This window comes from Stenella coeruleoalba, assembly GCF_951394435.1.
Source record: "Stenella coeruleoalba genome assembly, chromosome: 16".
Classification (NCBI taxonomy): Eukaryota; Metazoa; Chordata; class Mammalia; order Artiodactyla; family Delphinidae; genus Stenella; species Stenella coeruleoalba.
In genome coordinates, this window is record NC_137162.1 from 22,783,324 (window position 1) to 22,811,186 (window position 27,863).

General features: G+C 37.5%; 1 long non-coding RNA gene across 1 annotated transcript in view; it reads left to right on the forward strand.

Moving 5' to 3' along the window:
* The window catches only part of LOC307175251, a 365,273-nt gene that overhangs the window by 279,235 nt on the left and 58,175 nt on the right, over positions 1 to 27,863 (forward strand). The window contains exon 3 of the long non-coding RNA XR_013824275.1: positions 9,943 to 10,036. This is a non-coding gene — a long non-coding RNA (uncharacterized lncRNA). The remainder of the gene's footprint in view (positions 1 to 9,942; positions 10,037 to 27,863) is intronic.

Here is a 27,863-nt window from a genome sequence, read left to right on the forward strand (position 1 = left end):
ACCCCCAAATAATAGCATATTATCATCTTGAGTGAAATAATAAAGCCATTCTCATTAAAATCTGGATCAGAATAAGGATGACTGCTATCATCACGACTAATCAGCATTACTAATCAATATTGTAAGTATAATTGACTTAGAATATTAGTTTCAGGTGTCCAGTACTTTTAAACATTAGAAGTTTTATCTAATATAATTTAAAATAAGTCATAACATGAATAAAAGAAAATTAACTTAGAATGCAGATAACATGCCTGTGTTTTTAAAATACCCAAGCAAACCTAAGATGTAAAAATTAATAAATAATTTGATGTTTGAATACAAAATAAATCTATAAACCCAAATAGTTTTCTCTATTCAAACAATAATATTATGTCAATAATAGAAATGAAAAAAATTATAATAATGACCAAAAAGTATAAAATACGAATTTAATAATAAGAAATATATAACACCTAACCTGAAGAAATCTATGAAATATTATAGAAGAGCATTAAATAAGATCTTGATAAGTGGAGTAACAGATCATTTCACTAGGTGGCATGAATTAGCAATATAAAAATGAAATCTTCTTCCAAACATACATATATACTTTGTTACCTTTTTTTTCTTGAAGTATAATTGCCTTACAATATTGTATTAGTTTCAAGTGTACAACTTGGTGATTCAGTATGTTTATACATTATGAAATGATCACAATAAGTCTAGTTACTATCTGTCATCAAAGTTACTGCAATATTGTTATGTTCCTTATGCTGTATATTACGTCCCTGTGACTTATTTTATAACTGGAAGTTTGTTAACCTCTTAATCCCATTCACTTATTTGGCGCATCCCCCCACCTCCCTTCTCTCTGGCAACCTCCAGTTTGTTCTCAGTATCTAAGAGTCTGTTTCTGTTTTGTTATGTTTGTTTGTTTGGTCTTTTAGATTTCACAGACAAGTGAAATCATGTGGTATTTGTCTTTCTGTCTGGCTTATATCCCTTAGCATAGTACCCTCTAGGTCCATTCATATTGCAAATGGCAAGATTTCATTCTTTTTATGGCTAAGTAGTATTCCATTGTATGTATATATACATATATCTTCTTAATCCATTCATCTATTGATGGACACTTAGGTTGCTGCCATGTTTTGGCAATTGTAAATAATGCTACAGTGAAGACGGGTGCATATATCTTTTCAAATCAGTGTTTTTGGGTTTTTTTTGGATTAATACCCAGGAGTGACATTGCTGATTTGTATGGCAGTTCTATTTAATTTTTGAGGAAACTCCATGCTGTTTTCCATAGTGGGTGCACCAATTCTCAATTCCATCAACAGAACATGAGGGTTCCCTTTTCTCTGCATTCTCACCAACACATTATTTCTTGTCATTTTGCTGACAGCCACTTTGACGGATGGGAGATGATATCTCACTGTACTTTGGATTTGCATTTCCCAGATGATTAGTGATTTTGAGCATCTTTTCATGTGTCTGTTGGTCATCTGTAGTCTTCTTTGGAAAAATGTTCATTTGGGTCCTCTGCCCATTTGTTAATTGGATTGTTGTAGGTTTATTTTTTTTTTGCTCTTGAGTTGTGTGAGCTGCTTATATATTTTGGATATTAACCAAAATATCAGACATATTATTTGCAAATGCCTTCTCCAGTTCAGTAGTTGCCTTTTTGCTTTGTTGATGGTTTCCTTCAATGTGCAAAAGCATTTTAGTTTGATATAGTCCCATTTGTTTATTTTTGGTTTTGTTTCCCTTGCCTGAGGAGACAGATTCAAAAAAATATTGCTAAGACTGATGTCAAAGAGCTCACTGTCTATGTTTTCTTCTAGAACTTTTATGCTTTCAGGTCTTACATTTAGGTCTTTAGTCCATTTGGGGGTTTTGTATATGGTGTAAGAAAATGGTCTAGTTTCATTCTTGCTGAGTAGAATATTTTGGGGTGGAAGTTTTCCCTTTCAAAACTTTAAATGTATCCGGCAAAGTTTCTACTGAAAAACCAGCTAATAATCTTATGGAGATTTCCTTGTATGCGACTCTTTGTTTTTCTCTTACTGCCTTTAAAATTCTCTCATTATCTTTAACTTTTGTCATTTTAATTATGATATGTCTTGGTGTGGATCTCTTTGGGATCATCTTGTTTGTGACTCTCTCTGCTTCCTGGACCCGGGCATCTATTTCCTTCCGCAGGCTAGGGAAGTTTTCATCCATTATTTCTTCAGATGAATTTTCTAGTCTTTTCTCTCTCTTCTCTTTCTGGAACTCCTGTAATGTGAATGTTAGTACTCTTGATGTTTGCAGAGGCCTCTTAAACTATTCTCATTTTTTTTTTTTATTCTCATTTTTTTAAAAATCTTTTTTTTATCTTTGCATTTTTCCGATTGGGTGATTTCCAATATTCTGACTTCTAGATTACAGATCTGTTCTTCTGCATCACCTAATCTGTTCTTGATTCCTTCTACTGTATCTTTTATTTCAGTTATTATATTCTTCACGTCTGATTGGTTCTTTCTTATATGTTCTAAATCTTTTTTGAAGTTCTCACTCTGTTCCTCCATTCTTCTCCTGAGTTCAGTTAGCAGTTTTATGACCATTACTTTGACCTCTTCATCAGGTAAATTACTTATCTCCTTTTCATTAGGGTTTTTTTTTTTTTTTTTTTTGCGGTACGTAGGCCTCTCACTGTTGTGGCCTTTCCCGTTGCGGAGCACAGGCTCAGCGGCCATGGCTTACGGGTCCAACCTCTCTGCGGCATGTGGGATCCTCCCGGACCGGGGCACGAACCCGTGTCCCCTGCATCGGCAGGCGGACTCTCAACCACTGCGCCACCAGGGAAGCCCTCATTAGGGTTTTTAACTGTGGTTTATCTTGTTCTTACCTTGGAACATACTCCACTGTCTCCTCACTTTGTTTGACTTTCTGTCACATATGTAATTTCAAACTAGTAGCAACATTTAAAAAGTAAAAAGAAAAAAACTCAGAAAAACAAAAAAGTGAAAAGACAGGTTAAATTAATTTAGATATATTTTATTTAACCCAATATATTACCATTTCAATATGCAATGAATATAAAAACAATTATTAGATATTTCTTATTCTTTTTGTTTTTCCTACTAATTCTTTGACATTAGTATCTGTTTTACATAGAAAGTACATTTCAACTCAGACTTCAGCAGCAGCATGTAACTAATGGCTGCCATATTGGATCCTCCTTCCACCATTCACCCTTTGGTGAAATCAGTGCTGCAAACTGTATTGATCAGGCCCCTTTGTTCTATGATTTCTTGTAGAGTTCAGCCAAAGAGAGTCATAAATAAGAGGGACTTAGAGTAAAAGGAAAGTGAAGTTGCTGTATTTATTCTTCCATATATCTCCCTGCTGGGCTGTGAGTTGATTTCATCCCTCTCCTGAAGGACATACTTTCTTTTAGGTGCCCCTCTCCTACAGTGTTCTGATAACCATTCTCTTCCCTTGCCTTCCTCACCCTTCCTGTCCCTCTAAGTAGAAGGAGTAAAAAAGGTCTTTCACTATTTGTTGTCTTCCCTCAACTTTGCCTCATCTTTAAAATAGTCCCTTTATTAAACCTTTTAATTTACCCTGTTTGTGCCATCTTTTTCATGCCAGAATCCTAATTGATAAAGTTATTCAATGCACGTGCACAAACACAACCAGATGTGTTATAGCTTTAAGTATAAGGTATAAAATTTTAAAGAAATTTTTGCATAACTTTGAGGGAAGAAGCACAAAATTGAGAAGCCATAAAGTAAAAATGAAAACAGGTAAACAAAAAAACCCTGAGAAACTAAATGACATTATAATTAGGAAATTTATATAGCTAAATTGTCAAAAATGGAAGATTTAAAAAATAGAGAAGAATATTGACATCATATAAAAAAGAGAAAATATTAATGTCAATTCACAAAATTCTACAGATTTATTATAAGAAATCAATCAGAAAAATGGACAATAAATTTAAACAGAAAATGTACAAGAAATTAAATGCAAATAAATATATGAAAAATTGTTCAAGTTCATTAGTAGCTGGGCAATCACAAATTAAAACAATAATGTCATTTTATTTTTCATTGACAAAATGGAAGATTGCCTTTACTCAGTTATGAAAGAAGTTCAGCGAGAGAAACTTCATCATAGATCATTGGTGTGAGTGTAAATTTCCACAGCCACCTTCTTTGATAGTAAAATGACTTTATCTATAATCATAAAATCAAAATGTGCCCTTGCTTTGCCTCTGCAATCCCATAATTAGTTACCTATCGCAATGAAATAAAGTTATTAATATCTAAGGATGTATACACAAGGATGTTTATTACTGTGCTGTGACAGCAAATACTTGGGGGGGAAGTCATTCACATGGGAAATACTGGAAGAAATTATGGGCATTCATTTTATGAAACAGAATGAAGCTAATAAAAACAGGTTGTGTCTACATGTATTGACCTGGTAAGAGGGCCATATTATTGGTAACAAGGAAAAATGTACAGTATAACATATTTATAATCCTATTTTATCAAAAAATGGATAAAAAGAGAAAAGCACACATATGCATTTATATGTACATAAAAAGCCGTCGTGGAAGGATGGACGCTAAACAATAATAATGACATCAGTATATTGGGAATGAAGAGGGAAGAGAGGTGATGTTACAGTTATACAGATTAAAAATATGACAGTTGATTCATTATAAAAGCAAATACTTTGAAATAAGAATAAAGAACAGAAAAGGAAAACTGCACAAAGCATAATGTATAAAACTGCTCTTTGGTACTATCCCAGAAGCAGATGCTAGGTACAATCTAAATACCTGAAACTTGCAAAAAGAGAGGTTCTCACTCATGCAGAACCAGGTTCGTAAAAGACTGTCCTATTATCACACCTTCTATTCTGCATTAAGGTCAGTTACCAATTTAGAGCCTTCTGATCAATGTATACTTATGCATTCATTAACTGATATAATTATTTTAACAGCTTAATTGACAGTTTTGGCGGTAGTTCTGTCCAAGTTTAATTCAGAAAAAAAAAAATCTGTAATGGGAATTGGGCTTTCCCTGGTTCTATCTCAAGGAATTGCTTTCTAAATTAGGAGTATATAGCTAGACTCAGTTTTATATATCTTAATGTAAAATGGTTATGTAGCAACAGAAGAAGCTGAGTGAAATCTTTATCACAAGTTAGCAGAACTGTTACTATTTAATAATTCCTCTCCTTGTTTTTTTCCTATTCTTAAGTGAAGATTTCATAATTTTATTGTAAGAATATATTTTAAATTTATTTTTCTCAGCTATGTGTGTATAACTTTATAGCATAATTAGTGTAGTTTATGACGGCAAGATGTAAAACCTCACAAATTCCTGCTATTTTAGGATAAATGCCATTCAAAGCAAACGTCCCTGCCAGACAACACGTACCCTCTAAACACAAAACCGAAAGATAGCTGGTCTGTTAGCAGTTTTGACTGGCGGATATTTGAGAGCCTACCTAGCTTACCTGAATTTATTTTGTGAGGAATCCATGAAAGTTTTTCACAGTTAAGTTTTCACCTTACTCCTGCCATTTTCAGTGCCTGGCAAGTTCTTCCCAACTTCAATCATGCTATTTTTCTGCCCAGCCCTCGTTCAAATTTCACCTCTTTCCCAATGATTTCCTTAACGGCAGTGATTGGAAATTGAATCTTGTATCTCTTATCCAACATTGTCATGTATTTTTTTTGGGGGGGCGGGTACGCGGGCCTCTCACTGCTGTGGCCTCTCGCGTTGCGGAGCACAGGCTCCGGACGCGCAGGCTCAGCGGCCATGGCTCGCGCGCCCAGCCGCTCCGCGGCATGTGGGATCTTCCCGGACCGGGGCACGAATCCGTGTCCCCTGCATCGGCAGGCGGACTCTCAACCACTGCACCACCAGGGAAGCCCCTGTCATGTATTTTTAATACTGCTGTACATATTTTAGTATCCTTAATGCATTATAAACTTCCAGTGGCAACTAGTAGAGCTTTGCACAAATTAGTTACCGGTATAATTTTTAATAGAAAAATGTTGAACATGAAAAGATTTGCTGTATTTTTTATACCATATTTAAACAATTACTTAAAAATTCTAATCTAGATGTTTTGGGGAATTGCAGGAATAGTCCAAGTTTTATAACAGAAACTAGTTACTATGAGTCAGAAAGTTGGAAAGGAGAAAAGAGTCCACTGGTTCTATATCTATATCACTTTGGAGACCAGAGAATGTTGGAATCAATAGATTTATAAAACCTTAGCCCTGCAGCTTTCTTGTATTTATTTTTCCAGATGGTACATTGCATACTGTGGGTATTCATACAGTACAGAGAAGATTAATCAAAAGAGCAAAACACGTAAATGTCTTTTTTTAATCATAATTTCAATTCTCTCATTTCTCCACCTCCAAAGATTAGGATAAAATATTTTCCCACATTGGCAGTATTTTTCTTTGGAATTTAAGTTCCTAGTTTGGACCAATCACATATCCTTCTAGGCCAGAGGTCTCTAAAATGGTTAGCATATACTAAAGTTTCACCTATGAATCTGTGGTATGTATTCAGAACCCCTGATAATTTTAGGTAAGCACAGGTAAAGAATCTAAATGGAAGTGTTTACTTGCCTTAGGAAAATGAAGGTTGGAAGATTTATATCTACTTTCATTCCATAATATAGGGCTTGTTCATCCCTGCCTCTGACCATATTCACACACCTCCTCACAATAAATAATTCCCTCTTCCTCTCTCTTGTTCATTGGTCCTTACTTAGTGGTTACTTTAAATTCCATTCTCAAAATAGTTTCCTCCACGTTATCTTTCAAGATTTTCCTACTCTGAACTTCATTTATTCATATTCCCATTTAGTACATATCTAATCATTGTCATATATTTATTCTATCATATATATGTTCTAACTTGTTAATGTGTTATTTTACCACTATACTTGTGTTGGATTGTGTTTTTCGTAGTTAGAGTGTAAGCTTCTTAATATCAGAAACTTTATTCCATCAGTGTTTAGGGCTGAAAGAATGATGGCAGAAAATATATAATTAATATACTACATGACGGAGTTGGGAAAAATTAAAAAGAATAATAAAAAAATAAATGTTGAAATCATGGACCTTAGCTGATGAGGTAAAGTTGAATTTTGATCATTGTAAAAGTACTACCTTTTGGTCCACAGAAACTATAGCAAAAGTGCATAGCAAGTTTGTGTTGTAGAATAGAAATATAAGTAAAGAAGACTTTGGTGGTGTATTTGGCTGGAAGCTATGGTATTTTAGAGTAAATCTGCATGTTACAGAAATTATACATTATTGAGAATGGTTGGAATTTAGGATACAAGAGCTGAAAGCACATGAGGTTGGGAAGGTACATATAAACAAGCTCATGAAAGCCCTGTATGCCATTATTTTTAAGCTTAGATTTATTGAGCACTGAATATATTCCAGACACCAAAATTTATCTGTGTATATTATGTATAATATATCTCAGTTAATCTTTGCACCATCCTTAGATAAGGGTACTCCTATCCACATATTACAAAGGCAGAAACTAAACTTTCGTAAAGTAGAATAAGAATACATAGAGAAGGGAAGTTTGAATTAACATGCTAAGAAGTTGCAGATAATTACAGAGTGAATGAATCAATGAAGCAATTAGATCAGAAGAGTGATTGTGTCAGATCTAGGTTATAAAACAGATTGAAACTTCTTTAGTTTTTAGTCAAAGAACAGTAATTGTGAGGGGTGAGGGAGTTATATAACATTTGGGGAAAAAAAAAAAAGTTTCCCCAGAAGGTTTTGGTAACCTCTCTCCTACTCAGCTGAGAATCACTGCCTCACAAATATTGTTTGGCAGCAACTTGCAGAGTAGACTTTTATGCATAGTTCAATTTAGTGTTCCAGAGAAAAGAACATTTACTGTGTTCTCTGCATGGGTCAGATCATACTTGTAATACAGCATCTGTCTGTGAGGTACTAGTTAATAAGAGAAATTGATGAAGCTCCAGGTATGTAGGGGCAGGCTATTAGGATGGCTAGGGCACTCAAAATCATGTTAAGATGGAAAAGAAATCTGGATGTTTATTTAAAGAAGGGAAGATTTGTGGGAAGCACCAGACATGCCTTCAAATGTTTAAAAGGTTGTGACGTACATGATAGAGGAAATCAAGTGTTTTGAGTCATAAAATGAAACTTTTTCAGAGTTCAGTTCAATAGAAAAGGGCATTTCTAATAATCATCTTATAAGTTGGAGTGGATCGTCATTGAAGTAGGTGAATTTATGCTCACTAGAGGTTTCAAAATATAGGTTTCACAATCTCTCTTCAGAGGTATTGCCCTCTTTAATTTTTCCATTGGATGTGGAAAATGCCTTAACATTAGGATTTTCTATGCTTCAGACAGGATGGAATCCAACTAAAACCAGTTTACCTTTAAGGGAAGTCATTAGCTTATATAAACAGAAATCGTGAGGGCATGCTTCAGGAGTGGTTAAGACCCAGAAGTTCACATTCCCCTGTCACCAGGGATACAGTTTCATTTTCCAATCTGGCTTCACTCATGTTGGCTCTAAGCTGGCATGGATTTTGAGTTACATTCATCTTTGTTCATATTAAGCAAGAGGACGCTTGGCTTCAATTAATTATACCATGTTAAATCTCATGCATGAGATTAACGTAACATGCATAATGTTCTCATTGTGTAAGTCTGGGTTATAAGCCCATCCCTGACCCATAATATGTGGGAAATATACTATGAGTATACTGATAAATTTGGTCTATCCTCCTGAACAAGGGTTTTTGATCTTTAGCATGCATTAGAGTCATCTGTAATACCTGTTAAAACACAGATTGGTGGACCCCACTCCCATTCTTTCTGATTCAATAGGCCTGGGGCCCAGTGATTTGTATCTTTAAGACTCCCCCAGGTGATGATTATAATGCTAGTCCAGGGACCACACTCTGAGTACTGCTGCCCAAGCCTCATCTCAAAGCAATTAAATAAGAATCTCCGATGACGGAACCCAAGAATCAGTATTGTTTTAAATGTGTGTACAGGGACTTCCCTGGCAGTCCAGTGGTTAAGACTCTGTGCTTCTACTGCAGGGTGCACAGGTTTGATCCCTGGTCGGGGAACTAAGTTCTCACCTGCTGCACGGCACGGCCCTAAATAAACCAACAAACAAATAAATAAGTGTACAAATCGCTGGGAGTCTTGTTAAAATGCAGATTCTGATTTGGTATGTCTGAGATGGGGCTTGAGGTTTTGCATTTCTGATAAATTCTTAGGTGACGCCCATGCTCCTGGTTCATGGGCCTCACTTTGAACAATGAGCTAGACTAGATCTGATTGAATTAATCTGGGGAGAAGCCAGGTGTTCCTAATGTGGAGACTTAATTGTGAATCATTGCCTTAAGCAATCAGGACCTAGGAGTTAAAAGCCAACCCAAGAGCAAGAGGAGGAGTGGGTTTCTTCTAGGAAGACAAGAGGAGGAGTGGGTTTCTTCTAGAAAGACAATCTCTTTGCTAGCAGGTGGGTTGGTTGAGTTAGGTTTTGGGGCATCTTGGGCTTTTTTGCGGTACGCAGGCCTCTCACTGCTGTGGCCTCTCCCATTGCGGAGCACAGGCTCCAGATGCACAGGCTCAGCGGCCATGGCTCACGGGCCCAGCCGCTCCGCGGCATGTGGGATCCTTCCCGACCGGGGCACGAACCCATGCTCCCTGCATTGGCAGGCGGACTCTCAACCACTGTGCCACCAGGGAAGCCCGGGGCGTCTTGTTTTTAGGAACTGTCTTGAGCTCCTTTGTGTTAGCCCACACAAAGGAGAACTCAGTTTCAGAGACTCTTAATAGTTGAAAAATAAACTCAAATAGAGACATTTGTTTTTGTCAATTCAAAAAAATCTGAAATCACGAAAATCTTCTATTACCAGGCTCCAAGTCACGATGTGTTTTAAAAGGAAGTCACCAGCATTTTAATCCTCTGTTAGAATCACAGACGCCTAGCAGCTGTTATGAGAAGAAAAGGTAAGGAAAACAATTTTTTTCCACCAACAGAAAAGAATTTGGATTAGCACGTTAGTCACTTCTTTTTTCTAATTCACCTGCAGTATGTACTTTAACTTTGCTAATATGTTTTGCTTCTGAATTGCATGATAAGAGAATCAGTAAGGCAAGTTTAAATCCCCAGCTGATATGGAGAAAGGAAACAGGACAAAGTAATGTGGTGATGGTTGACAAATTGTGAGCAGAGAAGTTTTATACATACACACACACACACACACACACACACACACACACACACACACACACACTTTGGGGAAAAAAAAAGAAGGTCTGTGATGTCAAAAGTGAAAATACCAGGAAAATTCAAATAAGTGGTCTTAAGCCTTTACTTTATCCCATAGTCATAAAACCTGATTTGACCTGGTGATAGTCTGTCCATTAGGAGAAAAACGACTTTCATAATTAAGTCCTTAGATATGCACTCTGTTTTGCCCAATATGCAGTGATATACTTTGACCAAGTATGTGTGAGTCTACTTCAAGAGAGTCTCATCCCATAAGTAAGGGAGAGGAGAGTGGGAGGGAAAAGGGACATTTTCCTGTGGATGTTTTGTTGTTGTCCCATTCTCTTTGATTCTGACACATGAAGCATGGCTTGTGGGATTGAGCTGGGTCTGTTAGGGTCATATTTCAAAATTCAAGTAGCACTTCTTCCAGTTATCCACTGCCTTTCTATGGCATATTTTATCATTAGGATCTGCAGGGTAAGCCTCATAAGAATTACAAATTTTATCACCCGACATTAAAGTGACTAGTATGATGGTCTGGATGACTTAAGAGAATGGCTAATTATCCATCTTTTACCATTTGCAAGGCCAGTGTATCACCTTCTGAGAGGTCCAGTATTGGGTAAGGGCTGACAAGAATTTGAGAGGTTTTGTGAAACGATCAATGACCTTCATTTGTCATAGGAGGTAAAACAGGCTCTAATAATTCCAGTAGAGGGCAGAAATTCCTACATGACCATGTCCTTACGTCAGAGGCCAGCAGCAGATGAAAATGATAATGATAGTAGTAGCAACAGCAAAGATAATTGCTAATTGAGTTATTACTCAGGCATCATATAATATTCTTTCATTTAATTTTCAAAACCAGCACAAAAGATTTTTATTATCCTCTTTTTACTAATGAAGAAGCAGGTTTTGAGAATTTAAGTAATATACCAGAATGAGTTGACCAAGCTTGTATATAGCAGAAGTAAGACTTGAATCCAGGACAGTGAGGCAGGTTGGTACCTGGAAAACTGTCAGGACTACCGTTAACATCCTATAGTGCTCTGGTGATGGTCTAATGTGACTTCCTCCGATTGTATTCCCAACACACTAATATTTCTGCAAGATTTTACTAGGTGTTCTGGAGTTGAGGGGTAGTTCTGGGTGGGTAGGAGTGCGATAGGATTCATGAGAAATCTGGGTTACAAGATTTTAAGCAAGTTTATGTCTTGTAATAACTCTCCAAGAGGGAGATATTACAGAATATTATCTCCTGTGGAACACAGGTTGGGAAGAGCTGAACTAGGGATCAAATACAAGACCAAGAGTTAAAATCCTAGCCTCTAGATCTGCTTGGATGACTAAGTAGCCCCTGCCTCCCACCGCAATTGGGAAAGTTGATATCATTCTTTTTGCATGAGTAATAGGATAATAATTATGGTTTCTCATGTCACAAGTTGATGAAAAGTTCCCTCGTATTTTAAATGTGATGTATGCAAGGTGACTATTTAAAAGCATTGTTATTTATCAAGGAAGTTGATAAACATAATTACTATCTCTGAAACTTTTTCCAGTTGGCTTTTCTGTAAGTACATCCCTTGCAGCTATAGTTTACCTAAGGAAATGGCTCAGAGCACATCGGAAACTTTTTTCCCCTACAAAGCATTTGAGGAGACTTATAGCAAGATAGATACATATTTGCATATATATAAGAAAAGAAGACCAAAAAAGTTAGACCTATTGGTGAATTTAGTGGATATGAGGAAGGGAGAGAGTAAGAATGTAGATTGTCATCCTGTAAGAGTGTGACATTATTAAAGGTAAACCTCAACTTATGAGAATTTATTTGTTCTCAAAGAGTGAGAGCAAATAATATTATTAGGGGAAGGAAGAGAAGAAATTGTGTAAGTTTAGAGAAGGTTAGGGGACAGAGCCAGACGATCCTATCTGCTTGATCTAAAGTATTTTTTAAACTCCTGTATTTTAAAACCTCATTTGAAACTTATACCTCTCCTTACCTTCAAGATTACATCTATATATCAATAATTGACACTCTTGGATAGGGATTGTAAACATCAGGGATTATATGATGATCTGTGTTCTTATTCTATGCATCCAAGATGACTGCCAACTAAGACATGTAGACTATAAAAACAAAATAAAAATTTAACATGCATGTGTTTGAAATGATTGGATTATATCATCAGAATATACTGAGCACATAGCTTAAATGAGAATTTATTTATTTTTGAGGCAGACCAAACACCAGATCCCAGAAACCCTTAAATCTTTAGCAATTGAGGGACCTCACATCTGGCATCTCTTCTATGGAAATAAGAGATTCTTTTTATTGATTAAGATGCTGTCTCTATTACACTCTACAGAATGTATTTGAACCACAGTGCCTGAACTCAAAAGGATAATGGGACTTAAGTTCAAGTGAGTTATTTATTTAAGTCAAAAGAGGCCTTGAGGGATCCTCCATTTTCCAAATTAGGTAACTGAGGTCAACTAGGGAGCCATATGTTCTCAAAGCAGATTGATGACAGACAGGGCTTCAAGTTTCTATTCACCTGATTTGTGACCCTTTAAGGGACTATCCACCTGTCATTTTGTGTCTCCATCTTCAGAGCTATAGTGTCTTTTGTAAGTCAAAGAGCTTCAGAGCTAATTAGAAGTCAAAACAAGAATGCATTCAATGAATGTACAAAAGAAAACAGGTTTCAGGTGGGCTTGGAAGGAAAAGAATGGACTGCACTTCTCCTTTAGAAAGTGTTTTGGGAATGAAGCTAAGTACTTAGCGTTAACATTTACCATGATGTGTAATTACAGAAATTTGAACTGATGCTAAGGTAGAAATGGTCCCCATCTTTTCAGCAAGCATTTTCTGCTCAGCCATGAAGAGGGATCAAACAAGACCACTGAGAGATGTGACTGAATTATTAAAAACCTAGTCTGCTTATAAGGATTAATTGTGAATTCTGAATCAATATTTTATCATTTTAGCTAGTGAAAAAGGTATGACACAACCCCCTTTCTGTAAGCACCCCAGTATAATTAAAAAACGATCTGACCCTCCAATTGTCATCTCATTCTGCTTTACCTGTATTACATCGATTAGCTAAATTCTGATCCAGCTCGGAACAGTCTCTGAGAGCCTCTGTGCCCAGCATCATTGCAACCACAACATTCCCCCCACCCACATAACAGCTTAATTTTTGAAATTTATTTAGTCTCTGAGAAAACACTCATTGGTTACTCACATGCAGGTCACTGTTAAGTGTTTTGGGGTATATAGTGATGAGACATACATAGTTGAAGCCTACCAGCAACATACAGGTGTCATTATGTTGAAACGCCTACATGTAGTCCAGCTTTCCTTGTGCACATCATTAAGTGTATATGTGGTGTGTGTGTGTGTGCTCATGAATGATAGATGTATCTATTGATTCTCAACAACAAAACAAAAAGCCTAAGTAGCTCTGTCTCCTACCTACTATTTTCAGAGGATAATATTATCCTCTCTTTAAAGTCTTTCCCAGACCAACAGTTTTTGGAAGTTCTCAAGAAGTATCTCACATGGAAGCACTGTAAACACATGGAAACGAACATGAGTTTTGAGTTTGAGTCCTGTCTACCCAACTTAATAGATTTGTAACCTTGGACAAGTTCCTTAACCTCGATTTCGTCATCTGCACAATGAAAATTAACAAAGTACATACCCTCTCTCTCCAGATTTGTTATAAAGATCAATTAATGTAAAGACACCTAGAATAGTGCCTGATATAAAATAACTCCTCAATAGTCATTTATTATAATTATATGCATAATGATGTGGACTGTGTTTCGATAGCTCTGAGATGCGTTCTTTTCCTATTTTAGCATCTCTGAAATTGGGATGTGAATTTGAAGCCATAGTGTCTTAAATACAATAAAGATAACTATATAAAATTCATATTTGTGGGCTTCCCTGGTGGCGCAGTGGTTGAGGGTCCGCCTGCCGATGCAGGGGCCATGGGTTCGTGCCCCGGTCTGGGAAGATCCCACATGCCGCGGAGCGGCTGGGCCCGTGAGCCATGGCTGCTGAGCCTGCGCGTCCGGAGCCTGTGCTCCGCAACGGGAGAGGCCACAATAGTGAGAGGCCCGCGTACCGCAAAAAAAAAAAAAAAAAAAAAAAAAAATTCATATTTGTATATCATGCATATATACATGCTAACATTTATAATAATATGTATTATAGGCTCATGAGTAGTTCTATCAGCTACCTTAGTATTTCTACCCTTTTTTTCTTTCTTAATCCAGTTCAGTGTGGCAATGTGACATTCAGGTTCTGGTTCATGTAATGATGTGGGCATTACAGCTTGAACCTAATAAAACTGCTTGTGCTGCTGCTGACACCCACACTGGGGTGTCTAGCAGTCAAGGTCTAGAGCATTAAGGTATCTATAGAAAGCAGCCATTTCTGTTACTACAAGAGTGATTAGTACTTATTATGCCCAAATCACTTTTTTCTGCTAACATGGAAATGATGTCTTGAATGTACCTTTGTGTCATACTGTGGAATTATAACCTACAGCAGTGCTGCTTGGGACTCCTTATACGTTACAGATTTTAATTAATCAGCTGTTTTAGGTTTGGTTAGCAGACTGCCCTTCCTAAGGCTCAAGCTTATATCCTGGTGCTCAGCTCAGGCTGGAAGGAGAAGCTGAGTGTCTAGCAACGTGCACTGCTCATGAATTATCCCTCCCCTCGGGCAGGAATGACTCTGGTTTGAGGCAGAATTGTCTCCTAGGTATCTATTCACCTCCCAAGGTGCCTATGTGAGCTGCGTAAATGCCGTAGCTGAGTAATCAGGTTGTGATGTACAGTGTAGGTGTGGCATCCCTGGCGTCTGTTCCCATGGTGTTCATTCGGCTTGTTTATGCTCAGATACATGTCCTGCCCACCCCCTGCTCCACTGCATATTATAAACGATTGACCTCTGCAAACTGTATTTTCCAGACTCCCTTTCCTTCTGGCTTCCAGCTAGGTTTAGCCAGTGGCAAACACAAGATCTTACAGGGAGGAGAAAAGAACCTGCCTTATTTTTCACTCTCTGTGTGTTTATTGGCACTGTTCCTGGCAGGGCTGCACCCCACCATTGCTGGACTTCTTTCCTCTCTTTGGCCCAACCTCCATCATTTCTGCCCCCTCAAGATAACATAGCCAGTCCTTGGACTCTAGCGATGTTTCCTCCCTTTATCCCCACAGCCTAAGGGTGATGGTGCTGTTGAATTTACTAATTTCTGAGCTGCCTACTGTTTGGTATTTTAGCTCTTCCCATATCTTTGCAACTAGTTTTCTATATTAAAATCCTGCTGTTTACATGAAGTGGGTGTTACTTTCCTGACATAGTCCCATGCCGAAAAAACCTTGGGAGCACCAAACCTAGAAAACCTTGAGATATACCCTGATGTAGCTCAATGCTGGTGAAGACAATGTCAATTTAAGTTGAGATTTTTTATACACACACACACACACACACACACACACACACACACACACACACACACACACACACACACCATTAACTGGCATGATCAGATGAGTGTCATTTAAGAGATATCCAGAATGATGGCGCTCTAGGGCAGGCTGATGGAAAAGATGGCAGGGTGATGGTAGATGGTAGGAGTGTTATTGTAGGACACTCAGGTTGAGGGATGGTATCTCAGGAAAAGTAGTATATTTAGAGACTAATGATTTACTTTGGAGTATAGGATATTATGGAAGACAAGGGAAGATATTACAAATTAATAACACCAAAGTCAGAGACAGCTAATATCATTTATTTTGTTCTTTATATTAAGTTGATCTTTATATTAAGCATGAAGATCTTTATATTAAGCATTAAGTTGTCGATATATGTCCTGCAATTTAACTTTACAAACCTTGTAAGGAGAGCATTAGTAACCACAGATAATGATGTAGAAACAGAAGGTAAGAGGTGTGAAGTGGTTTTTCTAAGTTCACACAGCTAGTAAGGGGCAGAACTAAGCTGTCAAATATGCTTGTTTACCTGCTCAGACCACCTTACTTGCCAGCCTTGAACATGCAAAGCTGGCTCCCACTTTGGGGCCATTTTTACAACCTCTTTTATCTCCCTGGAATGGTCTTTCCCTAGATCTTCACATTTCTCTCTCCCTAAACATCTAGATAAAGTGTGTCTGTGTATTTGATTATTATATTCTCCTGTTCCTCCAACCCTAACTAGAACATAAGCGTCATGAGAGCAAGGGCTTTGAGTGTCTTTCTGCTGTTGTATTTCTGGTGCCTAGAACAGTGCCTGGCATGAAGTAGCTACATAATAACCATTCATTGAATGGAAGAATGGCACATAGTGGGCTTGTAATAAATATTCAATCCCATTTCCTATCCTAATCCTGTGGGTGCCCAAAACCAGCCCCTCAGCCACTTTCAAGGACATATTGTCTGTACACATAAAAGTCAATGGCACTACTTGCAGAAACAAAACAAAACAAAACAAACAAACAAAAACTTTTAGGGCAAATCTATCAGCAGGAGAATTTGGAACCATCTTTCCCAGCCACTGCTGTCATGTAGGCTGAGGAATGAAATTCCTACCTGGACAAACTATTTATATTTTTTAGGTAATTAAAGTAATGAGGTTGTCTGAGAGCACAATTCATTGTACGACAGGTCCAACTCATCTGCTTTTGTTTCTGACTCCAGTTAACCACTCTATGGAGGAAAATCACATAGAAGAGTCAGAACTCATGTAGAGCCCTGTGGAGGAACAAGCTATTTGCTACTTCCCAGGAGAGAAATGAGCGAAGAGAAGAGAAGGCATGAGCCTGCCTTCTCTGTTTAAGCAAGAACTGTGTATTGTGAACAGGTCTCCTAATGAGGCCTGGGAAGCTTCAGGCTGTGCCAAGCCCTCTATGTGGACATTAGACAGACACTGTATTTGAAATATACACACATAAAAGGCAAACACGTGGAGACGTGGTCTATTTCACTAGGGATCAGTGTAGCACAAAAGGGTATGTGTATTCCTATAGAAACAGAGTTTCACACAGGAAGCAAAGCACTGTTTCTTTCCAAGACAAAGGCTTGGAGGGAAAATTTGCCTCTGAGAGGGATAGCTTGAGCTTCTGCACATCCTTAACAGACTGTTCCTCACTGCCAGTTCAGCCCAAGAGGCAGAAATCTCAAGGGACGCTCTCTGGGTGTGTTGAGATCCTAATTACTAGTTGGGTGAGCTTCTGTGGTTGTTCTCTATCATGGTTTTATCTCTGAACCTCAGTGGCCTCATCAGTGAATTGGAGGGTAGTAGTTTGAACATAAGAAGCAGAATCCAAGTGACTAACTTACGTTTTTTTTCTCCCCCCAGAGGCTTTGCTTCCTCTCTTTCTTTCTTTCTTTATTAGTTATCTATTTTATACATATTAGTGTATCTATGTCAATCTCAGTCTCCCAATTCCAAGTGGCTAACGTTTGAAGAAGAATTTTATTGAAAGGATGCAATAAAAGATACATTTACTGTAGTTCATGGAGTCAAAGGAAGAACTAAGCAGCTGAACACTGTTGGGAAAAACAAGAACCACAGTAGAGCTGGGTATTTCTGAACAGATGACTTGGCTCCAACTCTATGCCATCTCTCTGTATACGTTGTTCAAATTTCTGAGAGAGAGAAGCTCATTGTGCTAGTTTGGGTCTCGTGCCTGTCCTTGTATCAAGGGGAGCAACTCCCTTTGATTGGCAGCCCCACAAGAACGTCGTGGGATAGGGAAGGGAAAGTTTCCCCCAGAAAAGAAAAACAATCAAACAAACAAGAAATATGTACTTCACTTGAGTCTTAGGGGCACAGCAGAATTTTAGAAAGATAGCATATGTCAGTAGCTTAGCTTAATGCATAATGCAAACACTCAACAAATAGATGCTAAGTATGAAATAAATTGTGATACCACAAATAGGGTAAATATAGCATCAATACTATTACCCGTAGCAATAGCAGCAATAACACTATTACTGTGAGGATGACATGGTCTTTAGCTTTAGCTAGGCTAGGTGTAAGTCAGTAGCAAATTCACGATTCATTTTTTTCATCAGAGAATGAAGGATATAATAGTTCCCTTGGGTTGCTGAATTAAATGATACAAGGTACATTAAGCACTTAATACAGTTTTTTTGGCTTGTGGCTAGGTACTCAATTTAATGTTTGTGCATATGGTCATGTCTATACATCTACATATATATAGACCTATACACCTTTATCTGACATATAGGATTACATCTTAGGACTTTAAAGGAATCATAAAATCCATTATTAGGATAAATTTGAGGTTGTGTCTATCTTTAGATTTTTCTTGACCTCTTCCACCTAAAAATATGCTTCCTTAGCGTCCACATGCAGGTAGAATTGACATTTCATTCCACAGAAACAAGCTTCTCCTGGCAGTCTCTGGAGAAGTATATTAATTACTGTTTCCCTCATCGTTTTTAAGGGTAATGTTGTTGTTGTTATTATTATTAGCTTACAAGCTCCACACTGATTATTCAAAGTGGATATTAACGGATACACTTTGTAAATAAGATCTTCACGGTGATAAAAGAAACTGCTTGTGAAACTGACCCCAGGGATGCGTGGCTTAAAGCCTACCTCACACCTCTTGTGTGGGTGTTTTTTTTGTTTTTTTGTTTTTTTTCTGGAAAAGAAGAGCTTGGAGGAGGGTGGTTTATGTCATTAAGATAAATTTTCACTTTTCCAGTCACTTCCTTGGCAAATGCTCCTTCGCGTTCCTACTTGTGGCCCATCTTGGTAAAGCAGCTGGTGATTAATACAGAAATAGATGGGCTCGCTCTTCTCAGGGAAGTCTCTGCTCTGAGCTATTTGCCTTTGAAGGTAACAGTTATTTCACGACAGAAGAAGAATAGAACTAACAAAGTTATTTTACTACACACCCCATCAACCCATCCCACTATTTGCTTCCTTCGGTGATATTTCCAAAATATAAAATAAAAAACTTTTGTACAGTATTCTCCATTAATACTAAATCATCTTGAGGTCAATTTGGGATGGGACTAAGTAGCCATAGTCATGGTAGCTTTCCCCTAACAACCGCTTTCCATTTAATACAATTTAGAAAATACAACCGATTGTTTACCCCTTTTTGCACACCCAGAAGTATTTAAAAGTGGTCCCACTCAGTTGGTTAAGTAAGTTATGGTACATAAAGTATACTACTATGCAGCTATTATTTTTAAAGACTGTTTAATGACATGGAGAAATCATTCCAACATTTTGTTAGCTGAAAAGACAGGATTCAAACGGTACCATGTGGTATAATCTCAAATAATATAATCACAATGATTTTAAAAATTCTGTATTGATATATTTCTCTATTTTCCAAATTTTCTACAAGAAATATGTGCTTCTTTATAACCGTAAAGAAAATCAGTTACTGCTCACTTCTTAAAGAGGGCTCCATTGACCCTTTTTTCACCCTATAGACACTGGGAAGGATTGTCACTGGACCTAGCCACCCCTGGACTTCTAGGATGGCCCTCAACCCCTTCCATCAAATATACACCTTCACATGTGATTTCCTAGGAAATCGTTTTAATCCACTGACCGGACTGTGAAGTAAGTCTCAAAGTCTATACCAGACCACAGTATTTCAATCTGGATGGTAGAATCTTGCTACTTCCATAATGAACTCATGCTTAGCAATTCCATCAGCCCCACCAGTTCATTCTTCACCTTATTTTATTATGTGTATACATGACAAGCTCTCGCTAGATTGTGGGCTCTGTGGAGGATATGGTGTTGATCCTGCAATATATCCTCAGTGTCAGCACAGTGCACATCACACCATGACCAAGAGCAAAAACAAGCAAACAAAAATTGTACAGTGCTAAAAACTGGTATCAGCAAGGTACTATGACAACTGCTTTAGGATCTGCAAAGATGACTATAATCAACATCTTTTCTTTCAAGGAGAGAACAAGGTGAGATTGATAAGGTGATCACGTGAAGACAAGAACACAAATAACTAATATAGGACAGAAGATGTATGTCAAGTTGTCATACTTAGAAATGAAGGCTTGCGAGATTCAAAGGAGATAGAAATCTGGGTTTAGTGGGTTTCTGAGGATAATTTACGTAGGATTTATCACTCAAGATGGGACTTGACAGAGGTAGAATTTGGTAAGCAGATAGTAAGACACTTGAAGCAAGATGAAAAGCTTGAGTAATTGGAAAGCATGGATAATTTCCCAAAATGGAAATATCTCTGGGAGCCAGGGGAAATTGGATTTGACTATCTCATAGTAGTGTAGATGATGCAGGATATTTAGGTCATCGTCCTATTGCAGAGAGCACTTATTGCCAGAGAGGTTATTCTCAATTTGGTAGGAACTAAAAAACCACAAGTGGCTTGATATTGTTCAACTGAGTGGAGGTATGACTTATATAGAAAAAAATCTGGGGATGGGGAGACCAATTAAGCGGTCATTTCAATATTTCATTCAAGACAGAAAAAGGAATTTTAGAGTGGTGGCATAGGAAATAGAAAAGAGAAAAATGCTGAGATTGAAAGAATCCATGGGTTGAATTCTAGCCATCTTGCAAGGTAAATAAGGTACTTTACAATCTGAATTTAATTTACCTCACCTGCAGTAGCATATTTCGAAGCCCACCTACCCACCTATATTTCTGCCATCTGAGTATACTATTCTTCAAATAATTCTGGATCATTCTCTATTCTGTTGCTTTGCACGTGCCACCTATGTTCAGAATGCCCTTTTCTCCAAGCTCAAATGTCCTCTCTTAAGTATTTACTGACTCATCCCAGGCAGGCAGTTCTTCCATCCTAAGTTCCCCCCAAGTATTTTTTCATCTCTCTAATATTTGACTATGCGTGGTAATTCAGTTGCATGCATAGCTGTCTCCCCAACTAGACTAGACTATGAGCTCTTATTCCTGAGAGATACCTGCAAACTTCAAAGGCATTTTTTCAGGTCTTCTATGTCATTTTCCCAAATATTAAACAAGACAAGGCCAACACCCTACCACACTCCAAATTCATTCTATTTTAAAATATTTGTAGAGCACCATCTGTGTTCAGTCCTGTGATGGATGCTGTGCAGGACCTAGAAAAAATAAAATATATCTTCCCTGTTCCCAAGTTTCTCACCATATAGTGAGGAATCAAGATGAACACTTGTAAAACAATTAGAGGATGAAACATAACCTTATATAATTAAGGGTTTAATTGTGTGGTGAAGATTTATAGAAATTTAAGGGGCGGGAGGTGGATGAGGGCTGAAGAAGTCAGGGGTAACTTCATGGAAGAGATGGGAAGAAACAAAGGGGAGCTAGCAAGGGCACTGGAAAGTGTTTTCTAACAAAACTACCTTCTCTGGCTCTCTCCTTTGTGACATGTTCCTCTGGGACTTGGCCAGGACAAGGAGAGACATGGATGTCCTGTGGTTTGGTGTTAAGGTATCTGGCAGGAAAGGATACAAGTGTGGACATTCAAAGACAGAGAACTAAGACAGTTTTTTTTATGAGACAAATTAGCCAAATACATCTCCAGATATTTTTATCTGGGGTTGGAATAGAGTTCCGATCATGACTTATTCATGATCCTTTTAATCACAGTTCATAAAAGAGTTGGTAAACCAGGAAAAATTGATTTCTTTATAATAATGATTAAAACATCCTTGTATCCAAATCCTCTTGAATTTAAGATATACAAATGAGACAAATATAAACAGTTATGGATAGCAACAATGAGGTTAATATTTATTTGGAAGGGTTTGATTTTATTTGATTTCTTTCCAGCTTATCATTCTAGAATGGAAACCACTACGGTGTTTACATATTATAAAAATCTGGATCAAACCAGGTATTCCCCAGAATTGAGATGTGTTCCCTTCTTAGCTTTTAGAACGGCATCATGTTAACATGATGTTCGAAGGAGAGGGTGCCACCAGTGGAAACCGGCAGCAGTACTGTATTTTTTTTCTGTAACTACGTTTGTCCTCAATAAAAAGAATTCCGTGTGTCTGCTGAGTTTTAAAATCCATGTACATGAGGATTAATAATTATGTGGGACTGAGGGAGGGCTAGTGGGCTGACTAACCAAAATGTCAAGGTAGAAGGTGCATCTAGTATTTCTATCTTAAGTAAGATTTGCTGACTTTTTTGTCTCTTTGTATTTTATGAATGCTACCAAAGTGACATTTTATATAAACGTAGACATATGTGTTTCCTCTTTTACGTAATGCACTATATTTTTCCTTACATAATGATATTGAAACAGGGAAAACAATGGTTTCTCTTTAGTCTTTAGGTCAGTCTGCACCACTTTCTTTTAGACTTTGATCTCTGGGTATGACTGAAGAAATATTTGGATTGTCAAGCTTAATATAATGACAGCAATCACATGCAAATAGTAGATTTATATGTCCTGTGTATAAGCTTTACTCCCCCACCTTTACTGCCTTTTGTCCACAAGGTGGCACTCTCTAGATACGTCTAAATTCAAGCCTTTTTAGTAAAGGTGCATCAAAATAGAAATCCTCTCCAACCAGCCTCTGTGGTTAACAGCATTCCCCAAAAGCCAGGTGAATTCACTAATACACTTCTAGAAAAATAGCATGGTTAAATATGTCACATAGATCACTAACAAGGTGTCATTGTTTATATTGTAAATGTGTAAAGTATTTAATTCTGCATCAGTCCATTTAGGTCTAATTTTTTTTCTCCCTCCAGGTATGAACAGGAAAGCAGATTGTCCCTACCAAACGTGATTAGTCCTAAGGTCCCTCTATTCGGGGTTGCTTCTTAGGATGTCTACAGACACATTCCAGGGGGTGGAGTTTATGGAAAGAGATGGGACTCATGCAGTGACCAGATATCCCAAATTTTTCTGGACAAAAATAATTTTAAATAGCCCATTTTAATTACCCCCATGTATATTCATATTTCTGTCGTTCAAGTTGCAACTTTTTAGATTTGAAAATAGTTTATTTTAAAGACAATCTTGATTTACTTTTCAATCAAGTATGCATGGCATCTCTCAATAGCATGAAAAGAGATGCTCAGTCCCTTCTTAAGTATTTGGCCTGGGAGATGTCCTATTCATGAGCCAGAGTGTGGTACGAAGACTTGGTGGCTGAATCTGAGGAGCAAGTCCTCCTTATCAGCTTTCACTGCCTCTCTTATAGCTACCTCAGGAAGAAGATATGTCCTAACCCTTGAGATACTTCCTTTGAAATCAAACTCAAAAATTAGAACACCCGCCAAAAACCATCCCATTGCTCTATGTTCTGATTCTTCCAGTCAGAATTTTATAAAGTCTCTTCTGTCGCCATTGAATAATTATGTAATAAACAGATGGTCAGTAGGAAAAAAAACTATGTATGTTTTATGTCATGCAATTGACACTGTTTAGGTAGTACCTACAAATAAGGATAACAAGTCCTCTAGCCCCTCCCCCATTCCCTTACAGATATACAGGGAAACTGAGGTCTAGTGAGGAACAGGGATTTGCTGAAAGTTACATTGTTACTGGTTGTCACTATGACAGATTCGTGTAATCTAACAGGTAAAGTAATTGTAACAGGTTAGCTGCAATCTACCTTTGTCATCTTTGCCCATTACTTAGGCGCAGATAAATCAGCAATGATTCCTAAATTCTAATAATGTGGGTGATGCTGCCTGCTTATGTTTCAAAACATTTTCTTGGCACATGGAGCAGCTTATTAAAATGTCCATGGAGAAAAACTCATGACTGAAAGGAACTGAATTTAAATTAAAGGAGGAGGAGCCTGTAGAAATTCTCAAATACAGAAGAATGTGGAGTGGGTGATGATTAACAGGGACTAGCAGAAAAAATGAACTGATTAACTAAACAAATGGACTAGACAGAGAGGCAGCCTGTAAAATTTTCATACAATCAGTGTGTCCTCTCTGGCACTATTGTGGAAATGACAACTGGGAGGAGTTGGGGCTTGCAAAATTGAGTAGATGTAATAAAATGGAAAAGAGTTTTGCTCTGGGAAGCATCTTTGATGCATATGGTAATGTGAAATGCGTTACAGGACCAGCATAAATAATCTAGGTATAAGTACACCTGATAGACATTTGTAGTCGGTAGTGTAAGTGGAAAGTAAACAGAAGGACTTGCTTTGATTTAAAATGAGGAGGGAATTTGATAAAACAGAGACTATGATGGAGAGGTCAAATTGGAGAACAGAGGTTACAGAGCAGAAACAAATCAGCATGAAGAGACAGAGACGAATGTAGAGACGAGTGAAATAATCAGCAAAACACTAAATAAATTATACACTCTGCCCCTGCTGTGCATAAAGAGTATGTGCTACGTGACCTCAGGGGCTACAACGGGAACAGTGTAAGGCACGGCACTTGTTACCAAGAATCATGTAATCTTTTTGGGGAGAAAAGATGTCAGCACGTAAAGCTAGATTTTAACACAAACATTAACAAGAAAAGATAATGCAACAAAAATGTCACAGCACAATACATGAAGAACTACAGAGACACATCATATGACTGTATCACCAACATTAGGGGGAAAATTAGATCATTTAAATCCATTTCTTGGACAAATTTTTATCCTATACAACTATTTGATTTCTGATAATAAGAGTTAACAGTCTAAGGTAAAATGATAGACATATAGGTGACTTTGTTTCAGTATCTATGATTTTCCAAAATTTAAGCTTTAGTCTTTGATCTCAGGGATTAAAAAAGTATAACAGCTATAATTTTTAGCTCAGAAGAGTAAGCTTTCTAAGTCCTTTACTTTTAAACATTGATTTGATTAAAACAAAGGTGAAGCCTGCTAAAATAGAAAAACAGTTCCTAACCTCAGTAAATGAGTTTAGTTTGGGTACCAATATTTTTTAAATTAACTTTTGGATCCCAGGGAGAAACACTCATTAGAATTTTTTTTTTAATCTTGTTGATGGTCATTAATTACATACAATCATTAGTGAATTTAAAATGTTTAAAAACTATAATTCACTTTGTGATTTGGGCTGAAGAAACTATATTTCTCAAGGAAACAGTTTTTCAAAACTCATTTTAAATGATTCCCAAAGTACCTACTTAATTAATAGTAGTTATTATTATTATTCCTCTATTTGAGTACCTAGATCAGGCACTATGTCTATATCAACACCAGCTGACAAATTTCCAATTACAACAAATCACTCAAGCCCAGAGAGGTGGTGACTTGTCACTCAGCTAGAAAATGGCTCAGGTGAGGTTTATTGCCAGTCCACCTGACTCCCAAGTCACTGCTCTTTCCACCAGGTTATGCTGCCTCCTTAGAGAGTACCATATTAGGAAATTGTCACATTATAGGTGTGTTCAGGCACGTATGTATGTACAGGTTTATGTAAAATTTCTTATCTCTTAGACAAGTCTCTAACCAGCTTCAAGATTTGGGAAAAACTGAGATGCAAATTAGAATTGGATTATTCATTTTTCTTTCCTGATCTCAACATATATTACCTTTATCCTATTGCAGAAGAAAACCCCAAAACTTTGTTTGGAAACATACAATTTATTGCCATCGACTTTTGGGGGGCATCTTTTTATCCCCATTTGTTTATGATGACTTATATTTTAATGACTACACAGTATCTGACCCAGAGTGGATACTCAAACATCCTTGAAAGACTGAATGCTATAAATCTGTATTTGTATTTATGGTTCCATAAATAATACTCATTTTCCCTCAGGTTCCAGAAAACCCAAATACACATGGAAACTTTATTTAAAAAAAAAAAAGTGTTCTCAGATGTACTTATATATGGACAATATTTTAAAGCACACATATTAATTTTTTAATGTTTGTGTTAGACAATTATATAATCCAAGAGTTCTTTATGGTCCTTAGATATAATCCAACTCTTTCATGTTATCAATGAATAAAATAGAGCCTTCAATCAATTAGGACATGTTTATTTTAAATTTGACAAAGAAATTCAGAGCATTCACATAAACATGTATTTTAGTAATGTAAGTGTACCTTTCTGTTGGTATCTGTCTCTTCCCTTCCTTGCTTACCTGCTGTGGCTGGGTATGAGGCGATGATGCTTAGTGGAGTCAGACCTCAGTCTGGTATCCACTCCGGCATGTCTAACATGTGGGTTGGGAGTATATTAGACAATTTTCTCTACCTAGGTTTGGTTTTCTACAAATGACTATCTTGAGACTATTTTAAAGATTAAATGAGATAATACATGAGAAGAACTTAGCACAGAGTCCTGTTTGTAGGAAAATTTCAATAAATATCAGTTTTCAGTACTGTTGTGTCACAACCACTATTAATTAGTTTTTTTTCATTTTGAAGATATATTTTCGCCTCTCTAAAACAGGTTGATACAAAAATGGTAATAATTTTTTTTTTTTTTGCGGTATGCGGGCCTCTCACTGTTGTGGCCTCTCCTATTGTGGAACACAGGCTCTGGACGTGCAGGCTCAGCAGCCATGGCTCACGGGCCCAGCCGCTCTGCAGCATGTGGTATCTTCCCAGACCGAGGCACGAACCTGTGTCCCCTGCATCAGCAGGCGGACTCTCAACCACTGCGCCACCAGGGAAGCCCCATGGTAATAATTTTTGATCTGCCTACTACAGTAGGCAGCATGTGCTCTTTCTTTTTTCCTTTCCTTCCCTTTTTTTTTTTTTTTTTTTTGCCTTACATCCATCCCTTCAACCAACTTCTGATGTCAGCACTACTGCTGTGGACAGGGCAGTGCACTCAATGACACATTACCTGAGTGACACTGCAAAGTTTCTTCGCTTTTCTGTCTCAAGGCTTTCCTGCAACTGGAAGTCATTCAGCCGGACCTCAGGTGCAATCTGGAAGTGCAGGGGTGTCATCACTTACTCTCAGTCAGTGGGTTTGGGGAGCTGTTGGATAAATGTGCAGCCTCCTCCTTCAGAGGGACACGCCTGAGGCACCTTCTATATGGTCCCTCAGAGGCCCCTGGATTTTAACCCCCGTTTCCTATATCAGTAACCAACTTTATAACATCCCCTTTATTGTCTTTTATCCTTCCCTGACTTTCTCTCTACGTTGTCTCTCTCATCATCTTACTTAGAATTTTATCATAAATAGACAGCCTATACCGAAGTCCTTGTCTCAGGCTGTGTTTTTAGGGGAGATTATCAAAGACAGCCCTCTTTATTAAATTGCTTTCAGTTATGAGTAACCAAACACCAAATTAAAACTGATGGAAACAATAAAAGGGTTTTATTGATTTATATAAATAGAACTTTCAGAGGAAGGATTAGTTTCTTGTGAATCTTGATTCCTGCACTTTTACCATATTCCAAAGATCTTCCTTCTCTCCATCATTCTACCTGGACTTCCAGTGTATCAGCTTCATCCTGTGGTTGACCTCCTTCGTGGTGTCAAGATGGGTTTCAGTGGCCTGCAGAGTAGATATTTTGCCATTTGATATGAAAGAGATACCTTCGTCCCAAGATGCTTAGAAACTTGAAGCTTAGGTTTCATGTCCCTGCTGCTACAAAT